Source organism: Triturus cristatus, chromosome 7, assembly GCF_964204655.1.
Source record: "Triturus cristatus chromosome 7, aTriCri1.1, whole genome shotgun sequence".
In the NCBI taxonomy this organism is placed as follows: Eukaryota; Metazoa; Chordata; class Amphibia; order Caudata; family Salamandridae; genus Triturus; species Triturus cristatus.
Window position 1 is genome coordinate 1296566779 of NC_140590.1, and position 6000 is coordinate 1296572778.

At 42.6% G+C, this 6000-nt stretch overlaps 1 long non-coding RNA gene across 1 annotated transcript in view; it reads left to right on the top strand.

Annotated features, from left to right (window-relative positions):
- The window catches only part of LOC146811931 (uncharacterized), a 55191-nt gene extending 50713 nt beyond the window's left edge, over positions 1-4478 (top strand). Inside the window, exon 3 of the long non-coding RNA XR_014965847.1 lies at positions 4190-4478. This is a non-coding gene — a long non-coding RNA (uncharacterized LOC146811931). The remainder of the gene's footprint in view (positions 1-4189) is intronic.
- Positions 4479-6000: the final 1522 nt, after the last annotated feature.

Genomic DNA, 6000 nt, shown 5'->3' on the forward strand with positions numbered 1-6000 from the left:
CTATATACAATCACAATTCCACATGGAGATTTAAAAACATATTTTTAACCAAGCACTCATTATGTTTAAAAAAGATAAGTCGGTGGAGGTTTTAGAGGTATTTCTTTTTTTTTTGGGGGGGGGGGCACAAACTAGGCCACACATATAACTGGTGGTATCACCTACCTACACAGGGGAATAGTAAAACAGGTATGTGTGTGTGTGTGTGTGTGTGTGTACACAAAGATTAAATCGGACTGTATGTATATATCTAAAATTATGTGTATACATGTATTCACAGATATATGCATGTGTATAGCTACACATAGACTTTGTGTAGATATATAAAAATATCTATTCAAAGTCAGATTTAAACATTATACATTTTATGCAAACTTGTAGGCTCATGAATTGCCGCAAACACTAGTTTGCATTAAAAGATGTTTGGCAAATAAAGGTGTGCGGCAGGTGCAGTGTCTGTCTTATACCCGTTACTCAGCCAGTATGAGTGTGCTGTGTGGAATGTTGATGCATGGTGATGCATTGGAATGCTGGGTGCCTGTGAGTGTCATCTAGAGTATGGGCTGAGCAGCAGGGAGGCTGCTCATGGTGGGGCTTATCATTGAAGCACACTATTGGAACTTATTACTTACCTGCAACAAAGGAAAATACACCACGGCTTTCAAACTTCGTTAATTACAAAATGTAGGCGGTGATTTAACAAAAGAAGCCAGGTATGGAAGGATCCTACAGAAAAAACTGCTGGAGGAAGAATCTTAAAGGAATCTCAAGGAAACTAAAAGTACAGAGAGAAACAGAAAGTCCTGCAGCCCTGTAGCCCCACCAGTGTCTTCTACATCGGACGGCCTAGCAAGGACGTGCTGAATTTGTGCACGTGATTATCTATGTGACTGGAGTTAACTCGCTGTGCAGGGAGCATTACCTGTCAGAGTTTAAGTGAAGTGAAAGAAACTGGTAAAGTTGGATTTAAGGAATTTGGTTCTGTTGTCATAGAAATATATGTTCCCAGCAAACTATGTTTAATCTGTTTACAGAACCATCAAGTGAAAAAACGTCACTGTTAGGAGTATATTTTTGCGTGTCCGGCAGTGAAACTTTGGTGAACTGTAGCTGTGACGCGGCATGTGTCTTGGATTTAAATGTAAGCATGAGCCCCTAATTATTTTATTTAAAACACTACCTTGCCCTGAATGTGCACGCGTCCCCTCACTGTTCTCTTGGAGTTGAGCGGTGGAGCTGCGGGACGACATGCGCTGTCTCTCCGATGTGGTCCAGGCCCATGGACTGCTCATGGACGTTTGATGCATGCATGCATGCACTCATGCGCATAGAGCTACTCGGCACGGATCATCTTTACGTGCCACCATCTTTGTTTTCTTCAGTGTTTCCTTTCTTTGCCTTTCACCGATGTTTTACTATGCCACCAAAACGAGGCGGTAGCTGGTCAAGGTTTTTTTCTACTGTGCTTTCTGGCAATGACACTTTATGGCGGACGCCCAAAGCAGACTTCTAGCTAGGGTGAGCATGCGTCCTTGATTTCCCAGGACGGTCCCAGTTTTTCGCTAGTCTTCCCGGCAGATTTCAGGAAATATAGCTCATGTCCCGGTTTTTAGAGAGGGTTGACTGAAAACAGCGGGAAGTTCTTTCTTATGTTTTACAAAGCAGGGATAGTTAGCAGTTGTTTCAAGAAAGCAATTTAATTAACAGGCAAGCTACTGGGTTTAAAAATTGCATTTTATTTATGTTCTTACTGCCTGTTCTGTAGTTCTCTGCTGAAGATCGCTGTCATTTCCTGAGCTCGCTTGAAGTAAAATTGTAGTCTTTCTTCTATTTTTGTGAAATTTCCCGGTTTTTTACTTTAAAATTCTGGTCACCATACTTGTAGCACGCACTGTCTGTCTGCCCGCCCAATCAAACTCCATTCTCATCACTGTGATCGGTGAGGCTATTGGTGGACGTGGATGTGATTCCTTCCTGCCACTGAGACAGTGAAGAGTGAATATATAATGGAAGCTAGAGGGAAATAGGCCCACAGGGCAGGTGTCAGTTAGCGCAACTCTTGTGCTTTTGTTGGAAGTGCTACTTAGAAGAACTATAATAAGGGTAGGGAAAGAAACATTCTGTAGCTCAGCCCCAAACCTGTGTTTCGAGGAGGCAGAAACATGCCATGGTCTGCGGACTCTGAGAACATACCGGATCTTGGTTGAAGGCATTAAATATATGTATTATCTCGACAATGGGGTTATGTCTATGCTTATGTTATTTGTGCTTGCTGTCGAGGCTGATCAGTTTTATGTTAATAGCAACGCAGTACGAATATGGAAGTGTTTTGCTTATACTGTTTGGTTTTAAGGTATGAGATGCCCAGCGGTCTTGGGGCATGGACATGCACCCGATTTTGTGCAGTAGTTGGGTTGTTTATTTTTGGTTTGGTTTTTCCCCTGAAGGATTATGTAAGGATTGAAGGATGCTGTTGGGAGCAAGTTACCCATTGCTACACTAGTTCTTTGTTTGAGTGTAGACTTTTAAGGGATAATTCACCAATAGTTTCCCATAAAAGTGATGACTTTATTTGGGGGATGACTGTTGGGGAATTAGCCACCCATAGTTTTCCATATAGTGGATGTATTTTTTATTGAAGGATGACTGCAAGGAGTTAAGTCACTTATTTATTTTTGCTTCAGATGTTATGTTGGTGGGATGACAGTGAGTGAGTAGGTCACCCATTTCTTGCTGTTTTGTGGGATGGGTGTGAGTATGTCACCCATTTCTTGAATGTCACCAGTTGCTTCGGTGGTAGGGCTGGATGTGTAGGTGTAAGTCACCTATTGCTTGTCGTACACGTGATGTTTCATGAGTGGGATGACTGTGAAAGCGTAAGTCGCTCATTGTTTGGTGTGGGATGACTGTGTGAGGGTAAGTCATCCATTTTTTGCCTTACACATGAGATTTTGTAGTGGGAGGAATGTGTTGGTGTAAGTCACCCGGGGTTTTATTTATGTGTGTTAGAATTATTTGGTGGCTGATTGAGTTTGGTGCTGCTTTGAGGGTGTGTGAGCTCATGCTTATGTTATGCTCTGTGTTGTTGTCTGCCATGCCACTTTTGTGTTGGTTTCCCCTGTGTGGTGTTTTTCATGCTAGACTGGCCAGATGGTGTGTTTTTGGTGTGTAGGGTTCGGTATGAGATGTGGGGCATGGTAGACTGCGAGGATTTCTTCTTATGCTTGGAAAAGGGGGAGATGTGGGTTATATCTTATATGTAGTCATGACAACATCTAATATGTTTTCCATGCATGTCTTCTTGTTTCTTTGAGATTGCGATATGTCCTTCTGTTAACATTATAGTCGCTCTTTTATTTATTACTTTTACATGCATGGTCTCTTATGTATATGCGATATCTTACACCTAATTTGTTTTCATGTATGTTTCTTTGCTCTCTTTATGCAATTGTGAGATGTTCATCTGGTAGTAGCAATGTTGCTCTTGTGTTCTGTAAAAAGGGGAGATGTCATACCTGCTGCTCAGCCAGTATGAGTGTGCTGTGTGGAATGTTGGAATTTAATGCGTTATTGCTCCATCACTTATACTTTACATTGTATTATATTAGCATTCATGTAGCTACTTTGTATTAATAACTTTTGCATACATGGGTAATCAATCCCTGCAAATATTGTGTGAATTAAGGTTAGCATATGTGCCGCCATTTTCTACCCATGCAGCCACCATTTTGCTCTATGATTGAAACTAAGCTTCTGTTTCATGTTGCTTGCCTCAGCAGAAAACTGCTGGGATGCATTTGCATCTCCAAGGGCAGGCCTCATTGAAGCATGAAAGGTTTTTCATTAGTGCATACCTTTCCCATGAGGTGGAGGCCTGCTCCCACTGGCCCAGCTGCAGGCACAGACAGAATGACCTTGTCACAGAGATAGTGTGTGCCCGGTCTCAGACTCTCAGCTCATCTTTGTGTGCCCCCTTTGTTTCTAGCTCCTTTCTGTGGAAAGTTACTGGGTGGGTGTGTCTTGTGCCCATTCTGAAATGTATACTTGGTACCCTTATGCTTGTGGAAGCCAGTCCCCTCGACAGTCATCTCTGGGTGCTGACCAGATTGGGCTCCACTGCAGTGTAATTTACTAATAAATGATTGTTTGTATTATCTGCTGTCTGACCGACTCTTCACTTATTTGAAAGGCTAAGAGGTGGTCGGAAGTGACCTGGGTGGCCCTAATCGAGTTACTTACCTTCAGTTGGTGGCCGAACAGGGAGCCCTCCATCGGGGGCCAATCCTCACCTGTAATCGGGCGTAAGGAGGTGGACCAGGATACCCTGCACGCTAGAGCTTTGCACTCGCAGCTGCCTGCCTGTCAGATCAGGTGGCTCCTCGTCTAGTGGTCACCCGGGCTCTGGTCCTGAGAAGGCGGAACCCTTGGATTTGACTGTTTGGTCCGAAGAGTCAGCAGTGGAGAATACCTTTACTTGACCTGTGAGCACAGGTGAGTTTGTTTTGTCTTGTGATAAATATGGCACAATTTTGTGTTCTAGTTTGTTCGAACTTGGTGGGTCTATGGACCCTTGAGGTACAGAGTGTTTGCAAACGCACAGCCAGGCCACTTGGTAATTTGGTCTACTCTTGAAAAGGCCTGGGGCGACAGCCTATCCTCTTGTCCTGGTACAGTCTCAGGACTATCTTGTCTTTGTGCAGTCTGAGAACTGCCTTGTCTTGGTGCAGTCTGTGGACTGACTCGTGGTTTCCTTTGCTTGACACTGTCTGAGGATCGTCTTTGGAACAAGTGCTTGAATGTGTTTTGTGACTATGGTGCACCATCAGTTTGTTTTTGGTACAGTCTGAGGACTGTCTTTAAAAAAAAAAAGAAAGCACTTGCAATTGCTTTGCCAGGCAAAATAATGGATTTGGCTCCTTTTTAAAAGTGCCTGGAATGAGTTTCTTGTTGTCAATGTTGTTCTGGAGATGCATGATTGGAAGACGATCAGCGGGCGCAAATAATAGTAATAATATATATGTTTGTTCTTTGCATAGGAAGAATGGTTTGAGAAAGGGCGAAGGAATGCGTAATGGGGGGAGAATGTGAAATAAGATAGTTAAAGAGAAAAGCAGGGGTGCGCTGATGGCACCCAGACCTTACAATTTGCTTTGCGCATTGCAAAAGGCCAAACGCAGTTTTGAGCTACAGACATGAAGTTGCATTTGAAAAGCGACATGGAAGAAAAAAAAATTAATAAATGAGCCCTGCTCAGATGCTGATGTTTTTTTAGTCTGATGGGAAGTGTAAGGAATGCTCAAGTAATTAATTCATGATCGATTTGAATGTGTTGAATTTAGATTTGACCTTGTTATAGAATGTGCATTTCATTTGAAAAATGTGTTGTGAACTTTCAAGGTAGTGTATATTTGTGCTGAACAGACACACATTTTAAAAAGTGCAGTAGGAGAGATGAAATACAGGCTGGAAGGGATGCCGTTTGGCCTTGAGATAAGAATGGAATTTCTCTTGCCGAAGGATGCAGGCAGTAATACACAGCCTCATCTGCAGAAGGAAAAGGAGGGGCTGGTTTGAGCTGTTTTCACTGGGACACGCAGCGCAGCAGACAGAGAAGTGAGAAACGAAGGAAATGAGTTTGAAAGGTAGACGGATTAAAAAATATATATATAAGATGGTACAAGGGGAGTTTGCTCAGAAACGTTGTTTGCAGGGAATGAAAGTGAGTTACAATGTGTTGTTTCACAAGCAGAAATAAAAGGTGCTCAGGAGTTTTCAAGCTCAGATGCTCCCTCGAAATATGAAGAGTGCTAAAATTAATTTGAATAAGTTGTCCAGGGCAAATGTGAATTCTTTTCAGAAAGAAAATAAGAACACATTTCACCAGGTGCTGTATTTGAAGATGAGTTTTTTGGCTCTGACATTTCTGGCATTACCAAGTCCATTGTGGCAAAGGTGGAAGAGGCAGATTTCCCCACTTAGGAAAGAAAATCAAAGTTGTGG